The sequence below is a fragment of the Bos mutus genome, chromosome 6 (assembly GCF_027580195.1).
Source record: "Bos mutus isolate GX-2022 chromosome 6, NWIPB_WYAK_1.1, whole genome shotgun sequence".
NCBI classification, from domain to species: domain Eukaryota; kingdom Metazoa; phylum Chordata; class Mammalia; order Artiodactyla; family Bovidae; genus Bos; species Bos mutus.
In genome coordinates this window covers 59,469,233-59,488,425 of record NC_091622.1, presented here as the reverse complement: position 1 = coordinate 59,488,425, position 19,193 = coordinate 59,469,233, and the positions used below count along the sequence as shown (strand labels likewise).

The following is a 19,193-nucleotide window of genomic DNA, read 5'->3' as shown; positions in this document are numbered from 1 at the left end:
CCCAGCATCAGGATCTTTTCCAATGAGTCAGTTCTTTGCATCAGGTGGCCAAAGTATTGGAGTTTCAGCTTCAACATCAGTCCTTCCAGTGAATATTCAGGACTGATTTCCTTTAGGATGGACTGGTTGGATCTCTTTGCAGTCCAAGGGACTCTCAAGAGTCTTCCCCAGCACCACAGTTCAAAAGCATCAATTCTTTGGTGCTCAGCTTTCTATATAATCCAACTCTCACATCCATCCATGACTACTGGAAAAACCATAGCCTGTGAAAAATTCTAAACGACACGGGAATACCAGACCACCTGACCTGCCTCTTGAGAAATCTGTATGCAGGTCAGGAAGCAACAGTTAGAACTGGACATGGGACAACAGATTGGTTCCAAATAGGAAAAGGAGTACGTCAAGGTTGTATAGTGTCACTCTGCTTATTTAACTTATATGCAGAGTACATCATGAGAAATGCTGGGCTGGAGGAAGCACAAGCTGGAATCAAGACTGCTGGGAGAAATATTAATAACCTCAGATATGCAGATGACACCACCCTTATGGCAAAAAGTGAAGAAGAACAAAAAGCCTCTTGATGAAAGTGAAAGTGGACAGTGAAAAAGTTGGCTTAAAGCTCAACATTCAGAAAACTAAGATCATGGAATCTGGTCCCATCACTTCATGGGAAATAGATGGGGAAACAGTGGAAACAGTGGCTGACTTTATTTTTCTGGACTCCAAAATCACTGCAGATGGTGACTGCAGCCATAAAATTAAAAGACGCTTATTCCTTGGAAGGAAAGTCATGACCAACCTAGACAGCATATTAAAAAGCAGAGACATTATTTTGCCAACAAAGGTCCGTCTCGTCAAGGCTATGGTTTTTCCAGAAGTCATGGATGGATGTGAGAGTTGGACTATAAAGAAAGGTGAGTGCCAAAGAATTGATGCTTTTGAACTGTGGTGCTGGAGAAGACTCTTGAGAGTCCCTTGCAAAGAGATCCAACCAATCCATCCTAAAGGAGATCAGTCCTGAGTGTTCATTGGAAGGACTGTTGTTGAAGCTGAAACTCCAATACCTTGGCAACCTGATACAAAGAGCTGACTCATTTGAAAAGACTCTGATGCTGGGAAACATTGAAAGCAGGAGGAGAAGGGGATGACAGAGGATGAGATGGTCGGATGGCATCACCGACTCAATGGACATGAGTTTGAGTAGACTCTGGGAGTTGGTGATGAACAGGGAGGACTAGCGTGCTGTGGTCCATGGGGTCGCAAAGAGTCGGACACAACTGAGTGATTGAACTGAACTGACTAGATGGACCTTTGTTGGCAAAATAATGTCTCTGCTTTTTAATATGCTGTCTAGGTTGGTCAAGTGTCTTTTAATTTCATGGCTGCAGTCACCATCTGCAGTGATTTTGGAGCCCAAGAAAATAAAGTCATCCACTGTTTTCACTGTTTCTCCATCTATTTTCCATGAAGTGATGGGACCAGATGCCATGATCTTAGTTTTCTGAATGTTGAGCTTTAAGCCAACTTTTTCACTGTCCACTTTCACTTTCATCAAGAGGCTTTTTGTTCTTCTTCACTTTTTGCCATAAGGGTGGTGTCATCTGCATATCTGAGGTTATTGATATTTCTCCCGGCAATCTTGATTCCAGCTTGTGCTTCCTCCAGCCCAGCGTTTCTCATGATGTACTCTGCATATAAGTTAAATAAGCAGGGTGACAATATACAGCCTTGACGTACTCCTTTTCCTATTTGGAACCAGTCTGTTGTCCCATGTCCAGTTCTAACTGTTGCTTCCTGACCTGCATACAGATTTCTCAAGAGGCAGGTCAGGTGGTCTGGTATACCCATCTCTTTCAGAATTTTCCACAGTTTATTGTGATCCACACAGTCAAAGGCTTTGGCATAGTTGATAAAGCAGAAATAGATGTTTTTCTGGAACTCTTTTGCTTCTTCAATGATCCAACACATGTTGGCAATTTGATCTCTGGTTCCTCTGCCTTTTCTAAATCCAGCTTGAACATCTGGAAATTCATGGTTCACAAACTATTGAAGCCTGGCTTGGAGAATTTTGAGCATTATTTTACTAGCATGTGAGATGAGTGCAATTGTGCGGTTGTTTGAGCATTCTTTGGCATTGCCTTTCTTTGGGATTGGAATGAAGACTTACCTCTTCCAGTCCTGTGGCCACTGATGAGTTTTCCAAATTTGCTGGCATATTGAGTGCCTCACTTTCATAGCATCATCTTTTAGGGTTTGAGATAACTCAACTGGAATTCCATCAGCTCCACTAACTTTGTTCATAGTGATGCTTCCTAAGGCCCGCTTGACTTCACATTCCAGGATGTCTGGCTCTAGGTGCATGATCACACCATCGTGATTATCTGGGTCATGAAGATCTTTTTTGTGTAGTTCTTCTGTGTATTCTTGCCACCTCTTCTTAATATCTTCTGCTTCTGTTAGGTCCATACCATTTCTGTCCTTTATTGAGTCCATCTTTGCATAAAATGTTCCCTTGGTATCTCTCATTTTCTTGAAGAGATCTCTAGTCTTTTTCATTCTATGGCTTTCCTCTATGTCTTTGCACTGATCACTGAGGTAGGTTTTCTTATTTCTCCTTGCTGTTCTTTGGAACTCTGCATTCAGATGGGTATATCTTTCCTTTTCTCCTTTGCCTTTAGCTTCTCTTCTTTTCACAGCTATTTGTAAGGCCTCCTCAGACAGCCATTTTGCTTTGTCAGACAGCCTGTCTGACAAGCAGACTGTTATTCATCCTCCAGAACTTGGCTCATGTCTTCCTGGGTCAACTCTGACGACGTTGGCGGTCATCTTTTCACTTTCCATTGCCCCTTGTGTTGTGTAGCCGGTGTCCCATTATTTCATGACTGTCTTGTTCCATGTCTGTGGTTTGTTAGTCTGCAGCGCCCTGGAAGGCAGCAACTTTGTCTTTTCAACTTGGCATTTCTTGCCTAGCTCAGTACCTGGGCTCCCTATCCCAGACCACCGCATACCATGCAGACAAAGAAGACACCTTATATTAGTCACCACTGATATGCCTAGTGTCTGGTATAAGATCTATCCTATAGTAGGTGTTCAGTTAATATTTGTTGCAGGATGAATAGTGGGCGCTTTTAAGTATCTGATTGCATGATGTAACTAACCCAGGGGTTGCCACTGAAAGGCCTGTGACATAATCAATCCGTGGACATATTTTGTGTGGCCACCCAGTATTTTTTAAAGTTTTAAAATTTGACACCTCTCCTGTTATTTTGCTCTTGGTCAACTTCCTCATTTGTTATCTGCCTGGTCCTGGGACATATAGTTGTGGGTACAGAGAGGTGGGTAGTGGTTTAGATCACTAGGGCTACAATAAAAAAATACCATAGACTGGGCTTAAACAAGAGAAATTTATTTTCTCCCAGTTCTGGAAGCTGGAAGTCCAGGATCAAGTTGGCAGGTTTGGTTTCTGTTGAGGCTTATGTCCTCGGCTTGCAGATGACCAGCTTCTTGTTGTGTGCTCACAGGGTCTTCCCTTGTTCTGAATGTGAATGTGTCCTAATCTCTTGTAAGGACACCAGTCATACTGGGTTGTGTGTGTGTTAGTGGCTCAGTCGTGTCTGACTCTGTGTGACCCCATGGACTGTAGCCCACCAGGCTCCTCTGTCCATGGGATTCTCCAGGCAAAAATACTGGAGTGGGTTGCCATGCCCTCCTCTAGGGGATCTTTCCAACCCAGGGATCAAACCCTATGTCTCTTGTGTCTCCTGCATTAGCATGCAGGTTCTTTACCACTAGCACCACCTCAGAAGCCCTAAATAGCAGCTAAGCATGATTCTAGGTACTGTACTATAACTATAATACTATAGCAGGGCTCAGTCTGCTCTTTGCGACAGCATAAACTGTAGCCTGCTGGGCTCCTCTGTCCCTGGGATTTTTCAGGCAAGAATACTGGAGTGGGTTGCCACTTCCTACTCCAGGGTATCTTCCTGACTCAGGGATCAAATCCACATCTCCTTTGTCTCTTGCACTGTTGGCAGATTCTTTAGCCGCTGAGCCATTGGGCAACTTTAGGGCCCACCCATATGACCTCTTTTAACCTTAATTACCTTTTCAAAAGGCATCTCCAAATGCTGTCACATTCTGAGGTGCTGAGGCAGGGATGATGTCAACACGTCAACATATGAATTTGGGAAGGACACTATTCATCTTAAAATAGGCAAGAGCGTGAACATTCAGGTGCTGTGGTCTCTGCCTTGTGGCTGATGAGTGTTGTAGAACTCTGGAGCCTTCAGAGAGAGAGCAGTTTGCTCACTGAAGCAGAATCTGTAGACAGCATGCACCTGCCCTAACACCTAATCTCTGCTCTGATCACTGTCATCTGGGGATCATATTCATGTTTCTTAAACAACTGACATTTAGGTAACGTGCCAGGTAGAACTTAGGTGCTTTTCAGTTTGGTAATACACACCTTTTCATTCTGTTCACTCCAAAAGCTGACATGCAGGCTGCAAACTGTCTTTGCCAAGGGTTGGGTGGACAGTTGGGAAAAGCTCTGTAATGACATGGCACCACCTCCGTTTGCTGTAAGCAAACAGCCAGGTCCTTTTATTACCCTTGAAACCTGCACTCGTGACACAAGTTGGGCTCAGAAGCGAGTCAGATGCCAGCTTTCTGGGTCAAAGTTCCTTTAAGCACTGTATGTTAATCAAAAGCTCAACCTTGGTTAATGAGGCCATTGAGTTGGGAAGAACTTTGGAACAAATGATTACCTATTTCAACTAGAGGAGTTAGCAGAACTCAGTATTTTGTTTCCCATAGGTAGGTTGCAGACTTACGGTCTTTCTTGGAAAGGGAGGGAGGGAGAGTCTTGTGCGGTTTTATTAATTCTTGGTGGACTAGTAGCATGATGAAGTCTGCTGTACAGAGCCTAGTTAATCAGTTGTGTTTACATAAAGATGAAGCTGAATACTTAAGGAATATTGTTCATATATGGGCAGAAAAACCAGCTGCAAAGGGCTTCCAAAGGTAAAGAAATATTTTAAAATGCTAACAGCTCACAGACTTCAAACCATTTTGAGTGTTTGGTGATTTACCCTAAAAGACCACAACTTAATGTGCCCCTGCAGAAAGAAACTTAAAGGAGTGTAATAATCATAGCTGCCCTCCATCGAGTGGTTTCTCTCACGGGGCCCTAAGGGCTTTGTAGCCCTTCATAGCCCTGTTGTCTTGTTTGTTGTCACAGTGTCCCTAACAGGTGGATATCAGGCTCATATTGGATGAGAAAAAAAAGGATCAGAGAGGTTGAGTAAAATGTCCAAAGTCACTGAGCTAGCAAGCAGTAGAGCAGAGTTTGAACACCTAGGGAAATCCATGAGCTCCCCCTCCCAGTTACACCACCTCTTTATATGTTTTCCTCTTCTCTCCTTGCCAGAGTTGATATTTTTTTCACTTGAATATCCTTTGTGCAGGCATGTGTGTCCCTTCAGTCATGCCCGCCTCTTTGCAACCCCGTGGAGAGTAACCTGCCAGGCTCCTCTGTCCATGGGATTCTCCAGGCAAGAATACTGGAGTGGTTTGCCCTGCCCTCCTCCAGGGGATCTTCCCAACCCAGGGATCGAACCTACATCTCTTGTGTATCCTGTATTAGCAGGCAGGTTCCTTACCACTGGGCCACCTGGGAAGCCCTGAATATGCTTTAGGTAATATCAACCCGAATAGCCTTGTGGAATTGGCAAAAGGACATGACCTATTTTCTCCATGTATCTGAGCCAGTGCAGATCTCTTGTACTAACTGGTTATGTAGCTTTCCCTGTAATCAATGCACAGACAAAGGTGTGCGTAATCAGAGCACCGTATTTCTTCTTTTTCCCACCTCCCCTCCGTCCACTTAGCCGTCATTAACTGCACGCTCCTCGTCAGCCATCTCTGGGTTAATAGTGTTATCTTTTCCATTTCAGAGTTCGGGTAACAGAGGCATCAGGACACCTTGTGTCAGGCACCCTAGCAGTAAGCAGCCACTCCTGGGCTCACTGACGAGGTTTGGTAAGTCATCTGACTCTGTCTTCCCTTCAAACAAACATCATCGAGGGTTGGAGAAAAGTAGGTGAATATTACGTAGTGACACCAAATGTTAATCCTCTCTATCATTATTTATTTATTTTAAAAGTTATTTAATTCATTTTTGGCTGCACTGGGTCTTCATTGCTGTGTGGGCTTTCTCTAGCTGTCGTGAGCCAGGGCTGCTCTCTAGTTGGGGTGTGTGAGTTTCTCATTGCAGTCGCTTCTTTTGTTGCGGATCATGAGCTCTAGGGCGAGTGGGCTCAGTAGTTGCGGCACCTGGGCTCTAGAGCACAGGCTCGGTAGTTGTGGTGCACGGGCTTAGTTGCCCTGTGCATGTGGGATCTTCCTGGATCAGGGATTGAACCCACATCTCACGCATTGACAGGCGGATTCTTTACCACTGAGCCACCAGGGAAGCCCTTCTCTCTCATTTTTTAACCAACACATACTGTTTTTGCTTCTGGACATTTGCTTAATTTACTAAGCCAGAGTGTCCTATATGTTTATAAGTACTGTTGGCCCCAGAGGACTCCCATAGTTAAAAAATGACTGAGGCTATATGTGAATGACTTTGCTTGAAGTCTTTTAATACTGAGTTTTTCCTGTAGTTCACTGCATTTTATAACTCTAAAAATACATTTCCCCTCATAATTTAACGTGTCTAAAGTGGGGATGCATGTTATGGAGATTCTGATTTGGTGAAATACAGCATTCTTCTAATAACCCCCAAATGACTAGAATTATGTGTTCTCTGTGTCCTATTTTTCACAAAGCGCAAATGCCTTTAGAAACTAGTATCTTTGTTACTCCATATGATGAGAAAGTAGCCCGTGGACCTCCTTAGCAGTGGTGCTGGCATTCAGAACAGCCCATATGACCTCATGGAGCAGTCAATTAGATAGCAGATCCTAAAACCAGACACTGTCTTATCCAACACCTGCTTCCTCTCCAGTGCTTGGCATTGTGGCATTTACAAGTAAGATGCTCTATTTTAGGATATTTCACCCCAAAATGATTTGTCAGGATGATTTATGTATGCATGAGTACTTGTGCTAAGTCTCTTCAGTTGTGTCCGACTCTTTGCAATTGTATGGACTGTAGCCCGCCAAGCTTCTGTGTCCATAGGGATTCTCCAGGCAAGGATACTGGAGTGGGTTGCCATTTCCTTCTCCAGATTTATGTGTGAATGAGTCCAAATTCACATTCATGTTAAATGCATGGGTAAATAGTATCTTTGTAGAGTATAATGCCACAGTATGGATTCTCCAAATTACATGGATCTGATTTATATAGGCTTTAATATTTTCAGAACCTCTATATTATAGGGAACCACATGTGATAGTACATTAACCCTAAAGTCAGCAGGTGAATCAGTTAACCAAGGCTTTCCCTAGCACAGTACCAGGCTCTGTGCTAGATGCTGGGTAATTAAGACAGAAAAGATTGGTTTTCTGCCCTCAGGAACCTGGTCTAGTAGTGAAAAAGAAAGTGAAAGTGAAATTCACGTCTGATTCTCCAGGCCAGAATACTGGAGTGGGTAGCCATTCCCTTCTCCAGGGGATCTTTCCAACCTAGGGATCGAACCCAGGTCTCCCACATTGCAAGCAGATTCTTTACTGTCTGAGCCACCAGGGGTAGTCAAAGCAAACATTAAATGATGAAAGAGTTGTGAGTGGGCTGAAGAAGAATTACGAGGAATTAAGAAAGGACCTACTTTGAACGTTAGTGAAAGGAGTGACCATCATGGAAGGTTTCTTGGAATTTCAGTGCTGTTTTAACTGAGACCCAAAGAAGAAGGAATGGTTTACTAGGCATGGGAGACTGGGGGCAGGCAGTAGCGGCTTGTCAAATGAGGATATCTGGAGGGTTTCAAAATGGGCCAGTGAGCATCAGGTTCAAGGAATAAGCATGAACCTAATGGGGAAAGAGGTAAAGGAAAGTGGCTTCAGATGAACAGATGTCAAATTCTGGAAGAATCTTTTGACTTAGTCAAATGTCTGTAAGAATGTCTTTAAAAGACGTTTAAGAGAATTTTTGGTTTTGTAGTTCAACATATATTCTTCCTTTCCTATTAGCATCATTTCCTAGAGCTGGATTCCAGGTTCTATTTTCCTACCAGTCTTTTGAATTCTCAAATCTGTGTTCTTAATTTCCTTCATCTACCCCTCACAGAGGGTGATCAGCTTCTAGTGAGGGATTGTTTTCATGAACAAATGTGTCCACTTTTCTTTTTCTCTGTTTATTTAATGGCATCAGGGAGGGGTGATTACTGGTAATGGACTATATAATTCCTCCATCCAAAAGCCAGATTTAAGAAAAAAAAAAAGATGGAGGACTTCCCTGGTGGTCCAGTGGTTAAGACTCTATGCTCCCACTGCAGCAGGGGCAGGTTTGATCCTGGGTTGGGATCCCACATGTCATGTGACATGGCCTCTCTCTCTTTCTCTCTCTATATATATGGTTTAACTAGAATGAACAGAGGTCAGCTACTGACCCTACTTCCATTTTGGACCATTATGAGATTCTCAGATATCAAATCTTCATGCTCTGTGTTGACATTTTCTATCCAGAGTACTGTTGAGCAACTGAGTAATTTAATTGACAGATTCAGAAATTCACACCTGTACATTTAGACATGTGCACATACCACACACTGCATGGAACCCCAGTTCCATTGAATTGACCAAACTTGCTGGTTTCTTAGTCATGAATGAATTTGATGTCATTTTTGAGAAATCTATTGAGTGTAGGGGCCGACCAGGGTTAGATATATCTTTTTAACAGAACTTCTAATTTTATTTTTCAAGATTTTTCTACCTCAGTTTGAGATAACATTGATCTGTTTTCCCCATTCAGAGGGAAAGGGAATCACTGGCCGTGATTGATCTATAGAAATTTGAACTTTTAGTATGAACTTTTGGTGACCTCTTTGGCCAGTCCTCTTAAAAAGTTAACATCTAGGTCATTATCTGATTTTTCGCAAGTCACAGGAAGTCTGTGCACCTCCATCAAGATAAGACATCAGGTGGTGGACATTCGTAGGAAGGGCAAAGGGGGAAAATCACAGAATTTCTGGTGGCCTCTAAGTAAAATGGTGAAACATTTTGAGTGCTGACCTTTCCTAGTCATCATAGCCTAGATTTCCATTCCAAGTAAGTTAATATATTCTGGAGTGGATATTGTTTAACCTGTAAGCTGAAGATGCAAGTTACTTTTGAAAAGGAGGAAAAGGTGAACAGCTTAATATACTGTTTTCTTTGCTAAAATGACTCTTTGTGTTCCTTTACTGTAGATTTCATTTGATGAGATCACAAATTTCTTAGAAGCAATTTTCTTCAAATTCCTAAAAATTCCCAGAAGGGCTACCTTCTGGAAAATGATCTTGACTTCCTTTTGTTTTAAGAAAGCATGCTATAACTCAAGTAGGACTTAGGCTCCTTACAGTCACCTAACTCATGTGGTCCATATGAAGGAAACTTGCTAAAGAACAGGTACACAAAAGATCAGGCAAGTGAGTTGAAACAAATTCTCTTTCATTTGCTCAACTACAAATGGGAACCTTCACAGAATGACCCCAGGCTGCTGAAGTCACTCTCCAAAGGCAGGTTCTAATTGTGACTTTTGTGCTTCTTCTGAAAATAGATGTTTTTTTCCATCACACGTTACTACTTAGTATTTACTTTGTACCATATAACTTATTACTGCAGAGAGGGGGAAAAGGGCCCATAATTTAATTTGATTCAGGTTAATAAACTTAAAAGTACTCCATAATGAAAGATGTTGGGGCAGGAGTGTGAGGAATACAAAGATGGGTCAGACATGATCCTTGCCCCAGAAGAGTTTCAGGATGAAAGCAAAGCCATTTAGTTACGCTGTGCTGTGCTTAGTTGCAGGCAGATTCTTTATCATCTGAGCCACCAGGGAAGCCCAAGAATATTGGAGTGGGTAGCCTATCCCTTCTTCAAGAGATCTTCCCAACCAAGGAATCAAACCGGGGTCTCCTGCATTGCAGGCAGATTCTTTACCAGCTGAGCTACCAGGGAAAACCATTTAGTTATGAGAAAATGTTAATAAAGCAGGAATGAATCAAGTAACAATCAATGTCGTAACTCATATATTTAATGTATTTTTGAAAATGCAGTAGAAGTTAATGAGTCTCTTTTCTCATCTATATCCAGATTTACCAGAGAACAAATTTACCACTTTCTTGTCTAGACCTCTTGTCTCCTTTTGTTTTGTCTGATATTTGATCCAGTTTAATAAAAGTGCTAATTCAGGTATGGAGCTGGTTGGTGTTGAGAACTTATGCAAAAGTAACTTATTGTGTAGCCAAAGTCCTTTGTTATTTATAAAGACCAATGGTGATATAAGCCAAAGAAATTTCCAAGACTTGGTATTGAAGTAGTTACGCCCAACTCACATTTAGCTTGTTGTGGGTATAATCAACCAGTGACTTCATGACATGTCATTCCTGTAACTGAGATGATCCTGAAGTGTGTTTTCTGGACCCAAATCAACATACGTTAGGAAAAACTGGTTTTCTTAAGGAAAAACTGGGTTTCATGGGGAGTTTGTGGCTAATCCCAAACTGATAATTTCTCTTATTAAAATTATTTCATCACCTGGACAAAAGTTTCACAGAGCCAGTAATTCCTTTGGCAACCTGCTTGATGACTTGCTATTTGCAAAACAAGGTAACCCATTTTCAAAAATGAAAAGGTGGCGAGGTGGATGTAAGCCATGCCTCAATCAATAACATCATGGCGGATGTTTGCCTACAAAAGGAGGACTGTCTTCCTAAAAGGAAGAGGTTTATTCCCATCATGGACAAAGAAAAGGAAAGCTATGGGCATCAACAGGATGTGTGTCTTTTGGCAGAATGACGATCGATGATGGCATTATTCTCTGTAGGAGGGTATTGGTATGGTGGAAAGCAAAGAGAACACTTCACAGTTGAGGCTGACATCTGTGGCTAACGTCAGCATTGGGCCTTTAGGCAAATTTCATGGGCAACACTCAAATGTCAACCCCGAAGTTTCCAAGAACAGCGTCTTCATCCCAGTCATTAGACAAGCATCAGAATTATGCTGAGTGGGGGGCCGGCGTTCAGGCAGTTTGCCCCCAGGTGTTAGCAGTTGGTGCAGCAGGGACACACGGAGGCAGAAGATCTCACATTCACTCCAGCCAGGTTCACAGGTGTCTGTGCTGCCCAGAAATATCAGGAACAGAAGAACGACTTTGCTTTCATCAAGAATGACCCACGTTCTGTGCCTGCAAAGTAAGTAACATCATTTTGAAACTAAAACCAGCATCTGCAACATATAAGGGACAGCTTAGGCAAAGAATGAAGTAGTTATTGAAGAATCAGGCTGAGATGAAGGGAGCTGAATCCAGTCTGGGCATTTATTTAAATCTTAACTTGTTAGTACCGGCTAATTTTTGGCAATCTCCTTCTGTACAGTCAGTCACCAGTGATTCTTAGAACCATAAAATATTGGCGTCAGAAGGAACCCAGAAGTGGTGATGAAAATAAATGATAAATAATGGCAATAATGATAATATTTATTGAGTGCTTACTCTGTGCCAGGCACCAAAGAAGTCTTTTAATGGTATTATCTCTTTTACCTGTATGAAAATGTTAGTCACTCAGTTGTGTCTGACTCTTTGTGACCCCATGGACTATATCCTGCTAGGCTCCTCTGTCCTTGGAATTTTCCAGGCAAGAATACTGGGGTGGGCTGCCATTCCCTTCTTCAGGGGATCTTCCTGACCCAGGGATTGAACCCAGGTCCCCTGCATTGCAGGCAGATTCTTTACCATCTGAGCTACCAGGGAAGCCTTTTACCTGTATGGCCTCATTTAATTTCTACAATAATCCCATAAAGACATTAAGATTCCTATTTGGCAGCTCAGGAAACTGAGATATGAAACAGAATGTGTAACTTTCACACAGTCACAGAGTTTTCGTGAGTGCACAGCAAAGCTGGCATGCTCACTGAGGTCCATCTGAAGCCAGCGTCTACACTGTTTAACTAGTAGCCCCTCAGAAGGCAAGGGATCCTCAGAGAAAGGCATGTTTCTTTGGTGAGAGTTCATTGAGTAGCCACAGTCCCCAGGAGTTCAATCATACTTGGTTCAGTGAAAATGATGAAAGGGTGTATTGAAAATGACAGATCGTATACTCTGAAAATAGAAGCTATGTATAGTTTAATATGCAAATTAAAAAGTTTCGTGGTGGGTTCTCTTTTGGCCTCTAGTTCCCCTTCACTAAGGAACTGGCTGCAGCTTTTCACCAGCGTGGCTAAGAACACAGTCATTCAGGTCTGGATCACTCGCTGCCCCTAGACCCTTTGAACTGTTCTAGCCCTGGGATATCTGCCAATGCTTCGGGCATCAGTCATCTTGAGAACTTAAAAAACAAACAAACAAAAAAAAACCACCAATGCATAGGCCCTGCTTACTGAGACAATGGTATCATTGGTCTGAGAAGGAACCCAACCATCAATATTTTTTGAAAACTCCAAGATTGAGTCTGTGTAGGTCCCATGTGGAGAACCACTGGTTTACACTTGTGCTTATTAACCTGGCGAAGGACTTTTTCTGGAAAGCATAATTTGTGTTCTCTAGCAGCTGTTTTTGTTTTTTTGGTTTTTTTCTCTGTGGTCTGTGAAGACGCTGTCACTGCTTGGTGGCGTGTTGTCTGAGACTGGATCCCCTGTTTATACCGCCCCATGACATGTCCTGGGAACCACATCTACACATCCTCCCTGCAACACTGCTGAGAATATATACTTTAATTACTTTACACCTAAAATCTTACAGATTACAACGGACTCTGTGTTATTGACAGCGTAATGATCAAGGAAACTTTATTGTCTTGACAACTCCCGCTATCTATATGTGTGTTCACTAAAATCCACAGAGCTGCTGCTGCTGCTGCTGCTGCTGCTGCTGCTGCTAAGTCGCTTCAGTCGTTTCCAACTCTGTGTGACCCCATAGACTGCAGGCCACCAGACTCCCCCATCCCTGGGATTCTCCAGGCAAGAACACTGGAGTGGGTTGCCATTTCCTTCTCCAATGCATGAAAGTGAAAAGTGAAAGTGAAGTTGCTCAGTCATGTCTGACTCTTAGCAACCCCATTGACTGCAGCCTACCAGGCTCCTCTGTCCATGGGATTTTCCAGGCAAGAGTACTGGAGTGGGTTGCCATTGCCTTCTCCGAAATGCACAGAGACATGCATATAAACTGTTTAGTTCCATTTTAGGTCTAGAGAAGGTCTCGAAGGCAATGGCACACTCCAGTACTCTTGCCTGGAGAATCCCATAGACGGAGGAGCCTGGTAGGCTGTAGTCCATGGGGTTGCAAAGAGTCGGACATGACTGAGCGACTTCACTTTCACTTCACTTTCAAGGTCTCGAAAATGTCATCTGTCCTTTAATTAGACACCAATAAGAAGAGATTATCTTTACTCATCACTCTGCTGTCTCACTTAAAAATTCCTTTTGTAGCTTTCCCTCTTTATTCACACTACCACCTTCCTAGTTTTAGTCCTATCTTTATTCCTGATTTATTCCAATAGCCATGGAAGGGGAAGAAAAAAAAAGCCTAGAAGAAGCTACATCAAAATGCCAACTATGGTTGAGTGTGAAAGGTAGCGGTCTAGTTTTAATTTTTATATGTGCTTTTCAGTGGTTTTCTGACTTTCCTTAATAAGCAAGTGTTACTTTCCTAAAGGAAAACCAAGAACCTTCAGCAGAATAGCCTTCTTTGTTGTTTTTCAGTTGCTAATTCGTGTCGGACTTTTTGCAACCCCATGGACTGCAACACACCACGTTTCCCTGCCCTTCACTGTCTCTCGGACAATGGCACCCCACTCCAGTACTCTTGCCTGGAAAATCCCATGGACGGAGGAGCCTGGTAGGCTGCAGTCCATGGGGTCGCTAAGAGTCCCACATGACTGAGCGACTTCACTTTCACTTTTCACTTTCATGCATTGGAGAAGGAAATGGCAACCCACTCCAGTGTTCTTGCCTGGAGAATCCCAGGGACGGGGGAGCCTGGTGGGCTGCCGTCTATGGGGTCACACAGAGTCAGACACAACTAAAGTGACTTAGCAGCATGTACATTGATTTGGCAATGCCATCCAACGATCTCATTCTCTGTCACCCCCTTCTTCTCCTGCACTCAATCTTTCCCAGTATCTTTCCCAGTCTTTTCCAGTGAGTCGGCTCTCTGCATCTGGTGGCCAAAGTATTGGAGCTTCAGCTTCAGCATGAGTCCTTCCAATGAATATTCAGGGTTGATCTCCTTGCTGTCCAAGGGACTCTCAAGAGTCTTCTCTAGCACCATATCAATTGTTATCTTACTAGTCTCTGAATGTATGTGTCCATTATACAATCCTGTCTGTGGTTCACTATCAGATCAAATTCTCAAAACAGGTTTTTCTCCTGTCATTATCCTGCTTAAACCTTCAGAGGCGCCCATTGCTCTTGAGAAAAAGTCTCATCTTCTGGAATCCAAAGGTCTCCTTCATCTAGTCCCACCCTCTGTGTGACCCCTTATGTCCACCATACCCCACCCTTTCTGGCCAGCCCAGCATCCCCCTTGTCCTGGAACCAGGAGAATTCTATCAGTTGCTTTGCTTATACTCTTCTGCCCATGGAGAGCTGCACACAATCTGCCCCTTTCTCTGTATCTGTCAAAACGCTGCCTTGCTAAGCTTGGCCCGAGTACTTCCTTCTTCTGCTACATTTGTCACCTTCTATTTGTCTCAAGGATGGCAAATAGATTTCATTATATGCCAGATCCTAGCAATTGAAAATACGGAGAATCCTGAGAGCTCATCCCTGCTCAGAGGGAACAGGTTCTGTGAGCCACAGTGGTTTCTGCCAAAGGAGCAAGGGGGAGAAGTGACAGGATATCTGTTACATATCTTCCATCCATATCTTTAACTGCTTTTTTAGACCTGTGATGCCACTAGCCACATGTGGTTATTTAAACTAAAATTCTGGTGGTGGGTTAGTCGCTAAGTCCTGTCTGACTCTTGGGATTCCATGGACTGTGTAGCCCACCAGGCTCCTCTGTCCATGGGGATTTTCCAGGCAAGAATACTGGAGTGGTTTCCTTCTCCAGGGGATCATCCCGACCCAGGGATCGAATTCCAGTCTCCTGCACTGTAGGCAGACTTTACCCATTGAGCTACCAGGGAATTAAAAATAAATACCATTAAAAGTTCACTTCCTTAGTCATGAGGCAGTCTGGGTCTTGGGTCCTGGGACCTTTTACTGCAGTGCTTGCTCCTGGACAAATGTGTCCTCGAGCAACAAAACACAAAAACTATGAGGAACTAAAAATAACTGTGCACATCCTCAGTTGAGGCAAATAATGAACAAAACACTAAAAGGCCAAAACCAAAAAGGCCAACTGCTGCTTCTGAGGTGCTGGGAGCCAGAGCAGGGTATTGCACATGATCCCTGCATGCAGCACCACCACGAGGGCCCGTCCTAATGCTCCGTGCCTGCCCTCACCCCATTTAAGGGACCAGCTCACCCCACCTCACTCTCTTGTGCTACAGCAGGAGTCTTAATAAAACCTTGCCTGAATTCCTCTTCTCGCCTCTTATAGTCCAAGAACTACCCACATTTTAAAAAAAAATTAATTTTCTTTTTGGCTGTGCTGGGTCTTCGTTGCTGCGTGGGCTTTTCCCTAGCTTTGGTGAGCAGGGGCTAGTCTGCAGTTTTGGTGTGCCGGCTTCTCACTGCGGTGGCTTCTCTTGTGGAGCACAGGCACCCCAGAGCAAGGGCTTCAGTTGTTGGGGCACATGGACTCAATGGTTGTGGCGCACGGGCTTAGTTGCTCTGCAGCATGTGGGATCTTCCCAGATCAGGGATTGAACCCGTGTCTTCCTGCATCGACCAGCGGAGCCACCAGGGAAGCCCCACTACCCACATTTTAAGTACTCCGCAGCCACACATGGCTACTGGCCCCTGTGTTGAACATCAAAAACAGAGAAATGTTCCATCATAGGAAGCTTTATCAGTTCTGCTTTAGCCCTGCAATTACATAGTAATGTAAGACAGTATATTTGGTGTGTGTGTGTGCCCTGTTTTCTCAGTGAGCTCAAAAGTTTTTCTTGGGCAGGACTCTTCTCTTACACTTCTTTTGTATCCCAGAGCACAAGCCAGTGCTGGGCATATATGGAAATACTGTAAGTATTTGTTGAATAGAATTTTTAGTACCAACTTGGCAATGTGCAATGAAGTAGAGTAGTAGAAAGAGAACTAATTTGGAAATTAGGAAACCAAGTTTCTGGCCCCAGCTCTTCTGCCGGTCATTGTGTCACTGGACTATCTCGTTTAACTGCAGCAGGTTATAGTTTCCCCAAATGTAAACAGTTAGAGGCCAGGCTCTGTCGGAGGACTTTTCCCCGTTTGGAATTCTGTGATACATATGCATGCTTCCCAGGTGGTGTAACTGGTAAAAAACCAGCCTGCCAGTGTAAGAAATGCAAGTGATGCAGGTTCGATCCCCTGGGTTGGGAAGATCCCCCGCAGTAGGAAATGGCAACCCAGTAAGAGTATTCCAGTATTCTTGCCTGGAAAATCCCATGGACAGAGGAACCCCATGGGCTAAAGTCCATGGGGTCACAATAAGTCAGACACAACGGAGCACACACACAAGTGTGAGGACTACCACAGTGTGGAGTGTTCACTTTTCAGCAGAAATGCAGTCATGTACACACACACACACAGATACACATGAAAAAAAAAAAAGAAAACTAGCCTGTTAAAAATATTCTAACTTATTTAAAATTCCATCCCATTTATCTAATTTCCTGACTAAATAAGACTATCATTTTAAGGTTTGATTTCACCAGATCTATAGCTAAATTCTTCTTTTAAGAGGATCATACCAAAGGGAAGATGACTCCACAAGCAGAGAATGTTAGACCAGGCAAGTGCGACGGAGAATTAGTGGTCTTTGTCAGCAACAAGGCAATGTAACCGCTGCCTCATGGTTTGTTTTGTTTTAATTAGTTAATTTATTTATTTTGGCTATGCTGGGTCTTCCTTGCTGTGCGGGCTTTTCTCTAATTGCCTCGGGCGAGAGCTACTCTCTATATACACGGGCTTCTCGTTGCAGTAACTTCTCACAGGCTCTAGGGGCCCTGGCTTCAGTAGCTGCAACTCCCTGCCTCATGGTTTTAACAACCAAACTGAAAACCCCTAGTTTATGCTGCCCACCCTTCGCTGTTGCTCTAAGTAAGGGACCAGCAAACTAAGGCCCACTCTGCTGCCAGTTTTTGTATGTAGCTCAGAATGGTTTTTACATTTTTAAGGCTTTCTCAAAAAAAGAAAAAGAAACATATAACCATTTGGCCGGCAGAGCTGAAAATATTTACTATGTGGCTCTACACAAACAGCCAGTGAGTGACCTTCATATACAGATCCAACCACTTTCCAAGGCAGATCACTTTCTGAAGTGTCGTGATGGCCTGTGGCTCAAGCACGGTGGATGAAACTCCCTGTTCTCCATGTGTCAAGTCAGGGAAAGGCCGCTGCTGGGGGCGAGGCTGGGCCATGGCTCTACCCCCTTTCCATTGGAAGCAGGCAGGGGCCTTGACTCTGAGTGCAAACCCAGTCCTTGGATCCAGTCTGTGCTCTCTGGTCTTGACGTTGGAAATTTGATGAGTCACAGTTTCTGGCTGTGTCTTCCTTGACATTCAGCATTCAGGAGAATAAATTCTGAAGGTCCCTTGAAGGGAAAAGCTGCACACTCCATGGTCATCCAAGCTTATCTGAGGCAGGAGCCGGGCTTGCATCTCAGTTTCTTTTTCTTTTTCTTTTCCCCTCTCCTCCAGACACTCCTTTCAGTGCTTGAGGGATCTAGATTGCATATGCAGATAGAAAGACTGCCAGGGAGACACAGGGCCCACCAGGTAGGGCTGGGCCTGCATCTGAGCTCAGACAGCAGCCCTGCCGTGTAGGCCTGAGACACACTGTGAAGTTGACTGTTTTAAAAAATTTTTGTAATTACTCTTTTTCGTTCCCATCAGACACCCCGTGGAAAAGGCCCTTGGATTTCTCCAAACCCTCTCTCTACCTAGGCCTGCTCTCTAGGTTCTCACCAAGATTTGGTTCCTAAAATGTACTTCTTAATTATCTAACTTCCCTGGTCAGTTCAGTTCAGTTCAGTCACTCAGTTCTGTCTGACTCTTTGTGACCCTATGGACTGCAGCACGCCAGGCCTCCCTGTCCATCACCAACTCCTGGACTTCACTCAAACTCATGTCTATTGAGTCGGTGATGCCATCATCCAACCATCTCATCCTCTGTTGTCCCCTTCTCCTCCCACCTTGAATCTTTCCCAGCATCAGGGTCTTTTCAAATAAGTCAGCTCTTCTCATCAGGTGCCCAAAATATTGGAGTTTCAGCTTCAGCATCAGTCCTTCCATTGAATATTCAGGACTGATTTCCTTTAGGATGGACTGGTTGGATCTCCTTGCAGTCCAAGGGACTTTCAGGAGTCTTCTCCAACACCACAGTTCAAAAGCATCAATTCTTTGGCACTCAGCTTTCTTTATAATCCAACTCTCACATCAATACATGACTACTGGAAAAAACATAGCCTTGACTAGATGGACCTTTGTTGGCAAAGTAATGTCTCTGCTTTTTAATATGCTGTTTAAGTTGGTCATAACTTTCCTTCCAAGAAGTAAGCATCTTTTAATTTCATGGCTGCAATCACTATCTACAGTGATTTTGGAGTCCCCCCAAATAAAGTCTGTCACTATTTCCACTGTTTCCGCATCTATTTGCCACGAAATGATGGGACCAGATGCCATGATCTTCGTTTTCTGAATGTTGAGCTTTAAGCCAACTTTTTCACTCTCTTCTTTCACTTTTATCAAGAGGCTCTTTAGTTCTTCACTTCCTGCTATAGGGTGCTGTCATCTGCATATCTGAGGTTATTGATACTTCCCCTGACAATCTTGATTCCAGCTTATGCTTCTTCCAGCCCAACGTTTCTCATGATATACTCTGCATATAAGTTAAATAAGCAGGGTGACAATATACAGCCTTGACATACTCCTTTTCCTATTTGGAACCAGTCTGTTGTCCCATGTTCAGTTCTAA

At 43.6% G+C, this 19,193-nt stretch overlaps 1 protein-coding gene across 11 annotated transcripts in view; it reads left to right on the top strand.

Moving 5' to 3' along the window:
• RBM47 (RNA binding motif protein 47) overlaps positions 1-19,193 on the top strand; it is a 182,455-nt gene that overhangs the window by 62,737 nt on the left and 100,525 nt on the right. For all 11 annotated transcript variants that reach the window (XM_070372303.1, XM_070372308.1, XM_070372293.1 and 8 more), the window contains one exon: positions 5,955-6,039. The gene's annotated coding sequence lies outside the window, so the exon portion shown is untranslated. The remainder of the gene's footprint in view (positions 1-5,954; positions 6,040-19,193) is intronic.